Consider the following 13683-nt stretch of genomic DNA (forward strand, 5'->3'; position numbering starts at 1 on the left):
CAGAGGTGTGTCCCAAAGGGTCCCAACAGCCAAATCCACCAAACAGAAACTCCTGCCAGCACACTGATACGTAAGCATCCGGACTTTCTGGTCGGCATAGTTCTGTTTTTATTTAGATGAAAGCTGTAGCTTCGGTTACTGAATACGGATCGTCTGATTGATCCTGTTAACACTATGGGCGTTATCTACTTCGATGTTTTAATTTGATGATTTAATTCTTATCAAGTTTTTCATTTGATGATTTAATTTTTGATGATTTAATAACAGCACTCTGAGATAGGCACTATTGTCACTGCTTTTCCATTTTACAAATGAGGAACTGAAGCTTAAAGAGGCTAAGTAACCTGTTCATAGAGATAGTCAAGGATTAGGGAGAATGAGACTTTATGCTTAGTAAAATCTTACCTGCTACACTACATTGTTATGTACAAAAGATACGACTTTAAATCCTACTTTTTGCATTTAACATTTTGGTGTAAGCCTCTTTAAGCCTGAATTCTAAAATTCTTTTCAAAGGTTACATAATATTCCATCAAATTAATATCACACAACATTTTTAAAGACTTCTCTTTCTGCGTATTTAGGCTGCTTGTCCATTTTCCTTTTAAGTCATATCCTAGGAATTCTTTGCGTATGTAATTTTTTTTATATTTAGGGTTACTTCCTTAGAATAGAAGCACAGATTTAGAACTACTGGATCAAATAGTCTGAGAACATTTTTTTGAGAAGCTGGCACCACACCTTTATTTACTTTAGTGATGAAGAAACAAGCTCATTCATTCTTCTGTTCGACATTCATTACATTCGTTGCGTATCTTCCATGCACTCATCATGGTACCTGTAACACCAGGATGCATGTTTGATAGTCTCTTATCAAAAGGTTATCACAGTTTCATGGTGTTAAAATAGGGTGGGCCCTAAATGAGCATCTTATGTTAATTATATAGGGTGAAAACGCTTCCTAGATTTTTTGGGACACGATAGGAATACCTTTGGCGCTCTTAGGCGTTGTAGAAAAATGGCATTCAAAGCAATCTCAAAATGGCACCGAGCATGAAATTTTTCCTCTTCATTGCCAATTTGTTAAAGGAAATATGGTCAACCATTGTTTTAATGGTTATTTCCTCGAGTACTAATGAGGTTGAATGTTTTTCCGCATGTTCATTAATGAGTTGTTTCTTCATTGTGAAGTGTCCTTTGATGTTTGGGTATCCGGTATATATATAAAACAGATTTAGGCGCATTGTATTCGTTGCAAATAATTTCGAATCCACTTTGCTTTAAGGTGATTTTTTGTTTGTTTATTGTTTTTGTTTTTTTGTAGAGAAGTTTTTTTACTTCAATCTACCAGGCATTTTCTTTCTGATTTCTTTTAGCACTTAAAAGCTTCAGAAGTACAATTAGCCTCTTCAGAAAGACATACAATCAATTCCGATTTTATTTACTTTTTATGTTGCATCTCTTTGTATTTAACTCCATGATACATCTGGAATTTGTATCTACGTCTAATGGGACTTATTTTACTCTATTCCAAAAAGTTAGGCAATAATCTCAACATTATTAAACAAATTTTTATGATTAATTTGTGGGGTTCATTTTATCATGCGCTGACTTTAGATTTCCATCATATATGCATCCATGGAGTCCTGTGTCCGTCTGTCTCAATTTCTACCGTAATGAGAATAGTTATTAATTTTTTTCCATCAAACTCTCTGAGGGCAGGAATTGTGTTGTCCCTTTAAGGGACATGGTGCTTGGCGTATGACAGGCATTAAATATTTGTTGAATGAAGGCATAAAATAAGATGTTTCTGGAATTAGCTATATTTTTCCACTAATTTGTACATAATTTCTAAGCCAGCTCTGCCTGTGGTAAATGTGTCTTAACAAGGTACTTTACCACTAGAGCAAAGTCTCTTTAATATTTGAGTTCAGAATTTTTATTATGATCCATGACTCTTCCTTTAAATGAACTTTAGAAAGTCTTAAAAGGTTTCAAAATTCCTGCCATTAAAAATTTGATTGGAATTATGCTAAAAATACAATTAATTTTTAAAGAAGTGATATTTGTCTTGTAAATACTTTCCTACTCTTGCATTTGTCATAGTTCTTTATTTCTGTTTATAGCTTTTCATAATTTTCTTTACCTAATTATTCATGAGTAGCTTGTTGGTTTTGCTGTTACTGCTATAGTGATTCAAGATTACTAGTGCTATCGGGAGTTGCATTCATTTATTTTGAAAATTTTAAATTTCTGTTTATTGCTATATAAGGAACGTGACTGTCACAAATTTATCTTGCATCCTGAGACTTTTCTTGAATCATTTTATACATTTTAATAGAACTTTTAATAGTTTTTTAGTTAATGTGAAAATCATGTTGAGAATAATCTCATTGTGAGCCAAATTTTACTTTGCCTTTACAATAAGGGAAGGAAATTGGGGAACAGAAGTAAGAATTTGAAAACCTACTTTTGGAGGTAGAATTAAATTCCATATTTATTCTAGAGACAATTATTATAGATTCTAATAGCAGTATGTATACCATATGTGAGGCCATCTTTTTTTTTTTTTTTTAGATGTTTTTGAGATTTACTACTAGAGTAATGCATAGTTATATTGTAATCTGGAAGGCTCACTTTTGGACAGAACAATGAATTTAAAAACTCCTCAAATATTTGATTCTCTCCATTGGCACTAACGAGTGGTTATTTTCTATGTATATTTAGATATTTGGAGTATTAGTTTATATTATATTTTGCTAGAAAAGCAAAAGCAGACAAGTTCAATTTAAAGGGCAGAACTTCGAGATCAACAAAATCAACGGTTATAAGTTGTACATGTCTATGTTGATTGATGAAACCTGGTCGTCATCTCCTCCCTACTCCCCACAAAAAAAATATCTTAATATTTTTTATCTTAATTTATCTTAATTTTATCTTAATATCTTAAATATCTCTGGGATCTATCCCTTCCTATCCTTACCACCACTGCTTTAAATTAGGTCTTGCTCATCTCTTGCTAAAGCTTGTAATAGCCCCCAAATTAATCTCTCTAATGTCTTGCTCCTCCAGACTGTATTTCTCACAGGTACTCAATATTCTGCATAAAACACAAATTTGACCATCTTATTTCCTTGCGTACGATCTTTATAGTTTCAGGGCACCTGGGTGCCTCAGTCAATTAAGCAACTGACTCTTGATTTCAGCTCAGGTCATGATCTCAGGGTATAGGGTTGAGCCCCTCAACAAGCATGGCGGTCATGGGAAGTCTGCTTGGGATTCCCTCCCTCTTCCTCTGCACCCTCCGCCCCCATGCTCACTTGCTCTCACTCTGAAATGAGTAGATAAATCTTTAAGAAAAAATAAAATCTTTGTAGTTTCAACATCTTCTGGAAAGCAAGGTCTAATCCTCAGCATGGCATTCAGGGCCTTCCCAAAAAGGCAGCCTGGTCTAGTGGTTATGAGCATGAGTCCTAGAACTGGACTGTTTGGGTGTGAATACAGGTGCTGCTCCTAGTAGCTCTGTGGCCTTTACTAAACATATACAACAGCCTATAAAATGGGTAGCTTTTATTAATATTACGCAGTTTCTCCTTCACTTCCCGCACTTACTTTCTGATTGCTTTGCAATCACCCAAGGACATTTTGCACTTTTGTTTGTTTTTTTTTTTTTTTTTAAGATTTTATTTATTTATTCATGAGAGACACAGAGAGAGAGAGAGGCAGACACCCAGGCAGAGGGAGAAGCAAGCTCCATGCAGGGAGCCCGATGTGGGACTCAATCCCAGGTCTCCAGGATCACGCCCGGCCAAAGGTGGTGCTAAACCGCTGAGCCACCCGGGCTGCCCATGTTTCTATTTTTTAACTGTCGGATGTTTCAGGAGATGAATGTGTGAGTTTTCCCGAACTGGTGGGGACCTTCATATCAGACAATTTCTTGATAGACACAGCATGCTCTCTCCTTGGTCCTTTCTAAACCCCATTCTGCTCAGCTCCTGCCTTTGGTGTAATCCCCCTGATCCTCTCACTGATGGGGGAGCTCTTTTTTTTTAATAATAAATTAATTTTTTATTGGTGTTCAATTTGCCAACATACAGAATAACACCCAGTGCTCATCCCATCGAGTGCCCCCCTCAGTGCCCGTCACCCACTCACCCCCACCCCCCGCCCTCCTCCCCTTCCATCACCCCTAGTTTGTTTCCCAGAGTTAGGAGTCTCTATGTTCTGTCTCCCTTTCTGTTATTTCCTACCCATTTCTTCTCCCTTCCTTTCTATTCCCTTTCACTATTATTTATATTCCCCAAATGAATGAGAACATATAATGTTTGTCCTTCTCTGGAGCTCTTGACCTGGACTCACTCAGGCTGTCTGGGAGCAAGGCACCCGAAGCCCAGCTTCCTTTCACGGGGCGACATGGAGAAGGCAAATAGCTAGCTCTGAATCTAGCTATATCCCCGTCACACCAGGACACTGGCGTAGGAGACAGAGAGTCAATGATGAAAGTATCATTTGGGGCAAAAAAGGGAACGGATATAGGAACCAAAGAAGGCACCGACTTCTATAGCATAAAGTTTTTTTTTTTTTAATATTCCTTATTTTAATTCTAGTCAAAATGTTCAATTTAGCTTAACATCCAGAAATTGTTCAAAATAGAATGTTTACATTTTCAACTTAAAAACAAATTTTTATGTCCTAAATAAGGCATAATGATCTACTCAATCAAGTATTGTGAACATGGTGATAAGTGTTAAATTAGGCTTTGGGTTGGTATTAACTCCGTGGGATGTTTATTCAAGGTGACCATACGCTGTAGCGGGTTTGGGTAAAATACTAGTTCTTGCTACGTGATGAGAGCTGACAAGGGATAACAGCATAATGGAGGTGAAACGAGCCCGAGATAGGCTCACATAACACGGTTGGTCCTTCTGCATCATAGACTTTTATTCCTTGGGTTTGCACAATGATGCAGTTTATGTCTGATACATTTCATCATCGCTGTGTGAGTTGTGGCCCTTGCTCTGTAGGCTCTACTTCTATTTTTGAAAGTTATTTCAAGCGCTTGTTTGGACACAACAGATCCGATGAGACTACATTGACCTCCACGTCCGCATTGCAAGGTGGCAAGACTCATTGCCCTTGCAGGTGTAATGACACCTCAAGATATCAAGAGATGTGCGGTCTGTTTAGGTGATAAGAGCAAGACACTGTCATCCCCTGTGCGTACAGCAGAGCACGATGCTGAGCTGTGGGTGGGTTGAAAGGAAGATAAGAGAATGAAGTACAGTTTTGTTCAAGGATCAGAATAGAGCTACTAACTCATACGCCTAATGGCAATGACTAATCAAAGTATTTTTTGCAAAGTCTACCTAAATAAAAGCTAACTGTCACAGACTTCCGACTTTTCTACACAGCTTAAATTTATTTTTATTTTTATTATTTTTTATTTTTTTTAAAGATTTTATTTTTTATTCAGGAGAGACACAGAGAGGCAGAGACACAGGCAGAGGGAGAAGCAGGCTCCAGGCTGGGAGTCCCATGCGGTACTCGATCCCGGGTCTCCAGGATCACGCCCTGGGCCGAAGGCAGGCGCTAAACTGTTAAGCCACTGGGGTTGCCCTAAATTTATTTTTATATAAGTTTCTACACAACTTAAATTATTTTTATCTTTTGTGTTTAGGAATCAGTACGTGGTTCACATTTTCTTTAGTAGCAACTGAGCGATTAGATTCATGCTTTCTCCTATCCTGAAACTATTTTTCTAGCACTTAGCTTAAAAGCAACTCTGGTTCCGTCAGGCTAAAAATTTAGATATCTTAAGAAAAGTTGTGATAAGGTGTTTTATTTTCCCACAATTAAGCAATAATTAATTTAAAGCTGATACTGTAGTTTTCAGGCCCCATAGTAAGAACCATTTAAAACGGTGACAGATATATGAGAATTTAAGTGGGAAAACTTGTGTCCCATCTGCATTATTGACAAGACTAGAGGAAAGTTTGCTTTGAGTAAAGTGTAATGGTTGAAGAATAACTTTAACAATAAAATTTATTATTATTATTATTATTATTATTGCTCTCTCTTTAGCAGATAAAATGAAATCTTGGTAATTAATAATAGATTTGCAATCTAAAAATTATTCCTGATAATAAAGTTTAAAAAAAAGAATCAAAATAAGAAAAAAAGGTGGCAATTTTTAAAAAAATAATAACTTTATTTTTTATTGGTGTTCAATTTGCCAACATACAGAATAACGTGGCTCTTTTTGGTGCCCTTACTGAACGACAGATAATCACGGATATTTTGCTCAACAGTATGACGTAATTGGCGAAACATATAAAATGCCCAGCCTCTGGAACCAGGTCATTAGGTTCAAATTTAAATACTGACACGTAAAGTAGACATGGGACTTTGAGGTGCCTCCTCTTCCTTTGCCAACTTCTCTGTCCAGGAAAGGCGGGTAACAGGAGTGCCTACCTCACAGCTGGTTATGTTAGGGGCGGGGTCCCCAAGGTCACCTGCAGGCTCGATGATTTGCTAGAAGAACTCACGGTTTACTACAGTGAGAGTAAACAGGTTATGATCAGCAAAGGGGAGGCAAAGTCCCTCTGCCAACGTCCTGATGTTCCTTTCCAGTGGAATTCCAGTGGATTCCAGTGGAATCCCAGGGGATGAGCTTAATTCTCCCCGGAACGTTGTGTGACAATTCACGTGACGCGTGGTCCACCAGGGAAGAAGCTCAGCCGAATTTTGTCTCTAGGATTTTAATGGGGGCCAGTCATATAGTGTCGTTAGGGGTCCAGCACCGAGCCTGCAGCTCCCAGCGATGAACCTCAGCTCCTGGGGCTTTAGCCTCCCTGCCCCCAAAGCAAAAACAGGTGTTCACCGTAAATGGATCTGGGCAAACTGCAAGAGCATAAGCCAAGGCACCGGGGTCCAAAAATTCTCTTACCAGGCGGGCTATTCCAAGAGCGCAGGGGTTATCTCAGGAACTGGCCGAAGGCTGGTCTTGAAGACAGGCTGTAAGTTGGAATGTGCAGGGGTTGAGTCACGCAGGCTGTTGAGTCGACCGCTGCCTGAGCGTAAGGTATAAGGAGTGAGTGAGCTAATCCACGTAGCCTAGGATACAGTGCCTGGCTCGTGTACGCAGAGGAATAGGGGCGGCTTGGAGTCTTCCTAGCAGAGGAATACAGGCGAGAAGCAGCTACGGCCCCAGGACTCCCGGTGGAGGGTCCTCAGCTCTGGAGTGAGGGGCGTCATGGACATGGGGGATAGTTTAGCTAGGTCTGTTTTACTGAGAAAAGTTCCCAGTGAAACACGTCCTAACGGTGTCCTTTGCCCTCTACAGAGCTCTGAAGTCAGCAAAGGAATAACTGAAGAGCGCGGCTGCGTGGCGAGTGCAAGAGTAAGGCAGGCACGAGAACGACTCTCCGCCATTAACTCATGATATTCATTTAGGTTGAGGATCCTTGAATCCTATAAATCCCTTGGATAAGGGCTAGATGAATCCTATAGCCCTTATTATTAGAAAGATGTGTCACAAAGATGCTAGTTTGGCGTCTTCGAATATGTGGGACCCCAGGCTGTAGATGACGGGTGATCACATCCTAAGAGGGATTGACTTCTGTGTATTCACTGAGTTACTTTTGAGAGTTTCAGGTAGGCCAGGCCTTGATAGAAATGTGAAGCGATTAAATAATAATTGTTTATTAAACCGACGCATAGTCGTTAAAAGCTTGTGATACGGCAAACACTCACCTGTGAGGTAGTTGGTGATTTTATGGAACCGAACGAAGCAGGATGGCCCGTCGCTGCCCTGAAGGGGACCCCCAGTCTTGCGGAGGGGACATGGAATGAATAAGCAAATATCAACCTATGAATAAAAACCGTGATGAGCGCCGTGAAGGGGAATGCGGGCGATATCAGGAGACAAGGGGGGATCTGTTGTGGGCTGGCAACCGGAGGGTGTTTCGGAAAGTAGCACTTAGACTAAGAGCTGCAGTCTGGGGGGAAGTGTCCAGGAAGAGGGAACAGCAGGTAATTGGTAAGAGGATGACATGGCGACAGAGTCACAGTTGTAGAGGGAGACCCCAGACGACGCCGAGTTGGTAATTGGGTGAAGATGCGCACGGGAGCTGGCCCGTCCCACCGGGACCTTCCTGCGCACTGGGGCCTGTGGCCCGGGCCTGCGGGGTGACCTCGCGCCCTTGGCGTTGCCGTGTCACGTCCCTTGGTCTCTTCTCCTGACCCCCGGGATACAGATGCTCCCGGGTCTCCCGCCTGCCCCCCCTTCCTCACTGGCCCAGGCTCCGTGGAGTGTCTCCCCGTCCTACAGACATCTCCACGTGCCCGCCCCCCCTAGCACGAGTTCCAGCACGTGTTCCGCGTCAAATGGTCTGGAATCAAGGAATTTTGAGATTTTTCTGAATACTGTCACACTTTCAGGAGCTTTGATGTGAGAGGTTTAGAGACCCTATAATAAGCAGTAAATAAGCAAACAAAGCTCGACGTCTATGTCCACGTACGTGTCGTCGCCTTTATCTGACCTGGTGTTTCCCAAAGCTGGTTTCGTGTTGGAATTAGAAAATGTTTCTAATTCAAATATGAATTTGAAGAGGTTCCTTCGACTTCCTAGGCTGGCCTGCTTTTCGGTAATTTGACTTACTCCTTGGCTGTGCACATCAGATTATGTTGGGTGATTTGCTAATTTACCGAAATCCAGATAATTCAAGCTGGAAGAAACAAATCCGTTTGCTTCAGTGGTTTAGTTTTTTTCAAGCAGAAGATTTTTTCATGACCTGAATTCTATGGTTCATTGCTCCAAATCCCAAGTATACTTTTCATGTGAAAATAATACGGAGTAAGGGCTTCCTAAATAATTCTCATCATCACTATCCATGATGTTTGCTCTCTTAAGTCAGACAAAATAAAGTCATAAAGAAAGTTTGCATCTCAGCTGCTCTGAACCTTATTCCTTTGCGTTGAAAATGCTTATTCTCCTTGATTGGTAAAATTCTCATAGTTTGAAAGAATCTTACAGTGACGAGAATGACTTGGGGTAGCGCCTCGGGGTGATCTGACTTCATATACTATGTGGAGATTCTCTATTTATGGCAATGAAAGTTTCTTTTTTAAAGATGTTATTTATTTATTCGTGAGAGACACAGAGAGAGGCAGAGACACAGGCAGAGGGAGAAGCAGGCTCCGTGCGGGGAGCCCGACGTGGGACTCGATCCCGGGACCCCGGGGTCATGCCCTGGGCTGAAGGTAGATGCTCGACCACTGAGCCACCCGGGCGCCCCAATAAAAGTCTTGAGAAGCCAGGATATCAGACTTAACTTACACTTACTCCGGAGGACGGGCGCTGAGAAGCATCTGCACGGAAGGGCATCGGCTTTTTTAGATCAATCCAGCGTCTTTCAGTTCCGTTAACTCTTCTTACAACAACAGTAAGAAAAACACATGAACAGTTGCCCAAGATTTCATAACTTAGAAACAAAAAGCCTCGATTCATCCCCAGAAAGACAAGAGACAGCTGTCCTTTAATCGCCATTCTTGCCATTTGCTTTCTCGTAGAGAGGTCTCAAATTTGGAATCTAATTAGAAATCCTAATTGAAGTGGCTAAAGAGAGAGAGAGAGATCCACATGAAAGTAGGGATAACAATAGGAAGTGGTGATATCTCAGCCCGATGGAAGGAGCTGGCCTCTGGGGAACAAGTCATCTGGCACGAAACTGAACTTTGCTGTCTTCTCCCTCAGGAGGAATTTTCTCTGCCAAATGACTAGTCTTTGAGTCCTCATCAATTGTGGTTTTTCAGGGTAGAAACAATGGTTAAAACCATAAAGTCTTGAGGCCTGTGTTGAATCCCTGTCCCCTAACTTATTCCCTGCCTGACCTGTGGCACGTTTCCTAGGCATTTGTAATCTCAGTTTACTCACCCCTAAAATGGAACCTTAAAAAATATATATATAAGTAAATAATAAATAAATAAATAAATAAATAAATAAATAAATAAAATGGAACCTTAAATCCCACTCAACAGCGTTTCTGTCTTTCCACTTGCACACTGGCCGATACACAGGACGGGTCTAGATTTATCAAGCTCTTGAAAGGGAGAAGAGAAAGAAGTCACGGGAGACAGAAGTAAATTTGAGAAAACACAAAATAATATCCGGCAGTGAATATTACAAATACGAGACATTCAGAAAGTGCTTATTGATTCTGTACCACCGGAGGCAAAGACCCAGTAGCAGACTCCTTGATCCTTCTCCTCGAGCTTTTCCATTTTTCCCCATAGATCTGTGGGTTCTGGTCTTCGGGTCGCCGCCCCACTGGAAAGCAGAGGGACATATATCATTTCTGAACTACCGCACTGTGCATGCTGTTGGGCACGATAGGTGCTCGCGTAGCCTTTGCTTGATGGGGTGGAGCAGTGAGCCCGCCGGGAGGAGGGCCGGGAGGAGGGCCGGGAGGAGGGCAGCGCACACTGTCCCGGCTCCTGGTTCACAAGCACCCCGTCTGGCCTCCGGAGCGGGGCCTCGCCCTCCTGTGATGATGCACTCAGCGAGAACGCACCGCTTCCTGCTGCCTCTCCCTGGGCTCCGCTCCCATCAGATTAGCCCATTTCCTGTTGCTGATGCATCTCCTACATTGGGAGCTTTTTCTCTTTGCTTTCATGACCTTGATTTTCAATATTTTCTTCTTTCTTTGTCTTTCAGTCTTGCTCTCTTCTTTTACCGCTATTCTCCTCTCGCTTTTATCTATCTGCACATTTTTGTTGTACAAACCTCTCCACGCCCAATTACATATCATGTCTGTTGAAGCAGTCGCAGGAATCTCCCGAGACACTTCTCTTAGCTGTCTGGCTGGCCGGCTGTCTGTCTGTCTGCTTTCAGGCACCGCCCCCGGTTGCCCATCGGTGGGAAGGAACCCGAGAGACGGTGGGAAGGAACCTGAGAGCCAGTGAAAGCTCAGCTCTATATGCCAGTGGCTCTTTTCCTTCCAGCCTCTACTCCATCCTGTTTGCTTTTACCAAAAACTCTCCAAAGAAGTGAACCTCCGGCGGAGTTTACCGCTTGCTTCCGTATTGGTGTCCAGGTTACTGATGAGATGAATCAGTTGTCTAAGTCCATTTGGGTTTCTTTTTTTTTTAAGATTTATTATTTGTTTATTTATTTATTTATTTATTTATTTATTTATTTATTATAGACATAGGGAGAGAGAGAGAGGCAGAGATGAATCAGTTGTCCAAGTCCATTTGGGTTTCTTTTTTTTTTTTAAGATTGATTGATTGATTGATTTATGATAGACATAGAGAGAGAGAGAGACAGAGAGACAGAGAGAGGCAGAGATGAATCAGTTGTCCAAGTACATTTGGGTTTCTTTTTTTTTTTTTTGAAGATTTATTTATTTATTTATTTATTTATTTATTTATTTATTTATGATAGACATAGAGAGAGAGAGGCAGAGATGACTCAGTTGTCCAAGTCCATTTGGGTTTCTTCTTTTGTTTGTTTTTAAAGATTGATTGATTGATTGATGGTAAACATAGAGAGAGAGAGAGAGAGAGAGAGAGAGAGAGGCAGAGACACAGGCTGAGGGAGAAGCAGGCTCCATGCAGGGAGCCCGACATGGGACTCGATCCCGGGTCTCCAGGATCATGCCCTGGGCCAAAGGCAGGCACCAAACTGCCAAGCCACCCAGGGATCCTCCAATTTGGGTTTCTGAATGTGTCCTTAGTTTTGGTGGCCACGTCCTCAGAGTCCGGGGTGGGACTCTGCACCCAGTGGTCCATGTGTTCTGATCCTGAGACACCTGCCTGCAAACCCGTCTCCTATGGAACCTACTCTGGGTATCCCTCCTCACTGATGATTCGGACACACACGTGATACTGAAGGGGCAGCTCTCAGCATCCTCTTCTACTGCTTCCCCACCCCTCACCCCAAACTCAAGAGAGCCCCTATTTAGTGATGCCCATCAGATCAGACTTGAGCTTATCAATTAATTCTTGGTAATTGGACTCTCACTCACTATAAATCAATATTTTTGTTCCCAGTTTCTTCTTCTTAGTCCTTCATAGAACAGATTCTTTTGCTTCCTTTCACGATTCTACATTCCACTTGATTAAGTTCACATTGATTATTGGACAAAGCATCCCACTTCCAAAGCATCTTCCACTTCTCTAGCTGTGTTAGTCATAGTGAATATCGTAAATTAATAATTCTAGTAATATTTATTGACCACTTGCTATCTCTTCTAATCTCTTTCTGTTTCTTTTATATTCACTATTTAAAAATCTACATTCAGTAAAATGCATGCTTTCTGGTGTACAGTTCTAGATTTTTTTTGACAAACACGAACAGTCATATACTTCCCACTACTCACTGTATTAAGATACAGAACACTCACCTGAACATCTTCAGCCTCCTGCCCCTTTATGGTCAGCCTCTTCTGCCCATCGCCAACCATGAGAAATCACCCATCTGTGTTCTGTTTCCATAATTTACATTTTTCAGAATGCCATAGAAATTGAATTATACACTCTGTAGCCCTTTGAATCTGGCTTCTTTTCCTTACTATAATGTGCTTAAGAGTCATTGAAGTTTTGTGGGTATCAATGATATATTGCTTTTTATTACTGAGTAATATTCCATCTTATGGTTGTACTTAAGGTGATTTACCAATTCATCATTTGAAGAAATTTTAGGTTTTTAGAAAATTTTTAGAAAAATCAAAGAAATTTTTAATTTTTAGTTAAAAAAATTAAATATAGGTTTTTGTGTGGCCATAAATTCCATTTCTCTTGGGGAAATAAATAGGAGCAAGATTGCTGGATGATATGGTAGGTGTATGGTTAACTTTTTAAGAAGCTGATAGATTTTTTTTTTTCTAAGTAGACATACTATTTTGCCTTCCTATAATCAATGTATAAGAATCCCCATTGGTTCACATACTTGTCAAAGATTGGCATTGCCAACTTAAAAAATATTTATTTATTAATTTTTTTTTTTAAAATTTTTATTTATTTATGATAGTCACACACACAGAGAGAGAGAGAGAGAGGCAGAGACATAGGCAGAGGGAGAAGCAGGCTCCATGCACCGGGAGCCTGATGTGGGATTCGATCCCGGGTCTCCAGGATCGCACCCTGGGCCAAAGGCAGGCGCCAAACCGCTGCGCCACCCAGGGATCCCCTTAAAAAATATTTAATTATAGCCATGCTAATACATATATAATAATAACCCATTATGATTTTTATTTATCTTCCTAAGGATCTACAGGGCTAAATATCTGTTAGGGAGAACTTATATCTTAACAATAATAAATTTTTCCATTCATGAACATTTTAAATATCTTCAATAAATAAATAGATAAATATAATAATAAATAATTAAAACAAATAGCATATAAATACAATTTCATTTTATATTGTCTCTTTCATCAGTGTTTTATAGATTATAACATACAGATCCTATACATATTTTGTTTAATTTGTCCCTAAAATTGTTGTTTTTTGATACTATAGTAAATGATATTTTTTTAAACTTCATTTTCTTTTTTTTTTAATATTTTTATTTATTTATTCATGAGAGACACAGAGACAGAGAGAGGCAGAGACACAGGCACAGGGAGAAGCAGGCTCCATGCAGGGAGCCCAATGCGGGACTCGATCCTGGGACCCCGGGGT

The 13683-nt window shown here is 40.7% G+C and overlaps 1 protein-coding gene across 8 annotated transcripts in view; it reads left to right on the forward strand.

The window, feature by feature from the left end:
• Positions 1-13683, forward strand: part of INPP4B (inositol polyphosphate-4-phosphatase type II B) — a 709031-nt gene that overhangs the window by 336948 nt on the left and 358400 nt on the right. For 7 of the 8 annotated variants that reach the window (XM_072788250.1, XM_072788263.1, XM_072788254.1 and 4 more), the window contains exons 1-2: positions 6690-6872; positions 7343-7399. The exons of the other annotated variant lie outside the window; for it this stretch is intronic. The gene's annotated coding sequence lies outside the window, so the exon portion shown is untranslated. Of the gene's footprint in view, positions 1-6689; positions 6873-7342; positions 7400-13683 lie in introns of those variants that run through there. 8 annotated transcript variants of the gene reach the window in all.

This window comes from Canis lupus, chromosome 20 (genome assembly GCF_048164855.1).
Source record: "Canis lupus baileyi chromosome 20, mCanLup2.hap1, whole genome shotgun sequence".
Classification (NCBI taxonomy): Eukaryota; Metazoa; Chordata; class Mammalia; order Carnivora; family Canidae; genus Canis; species Canis lupus.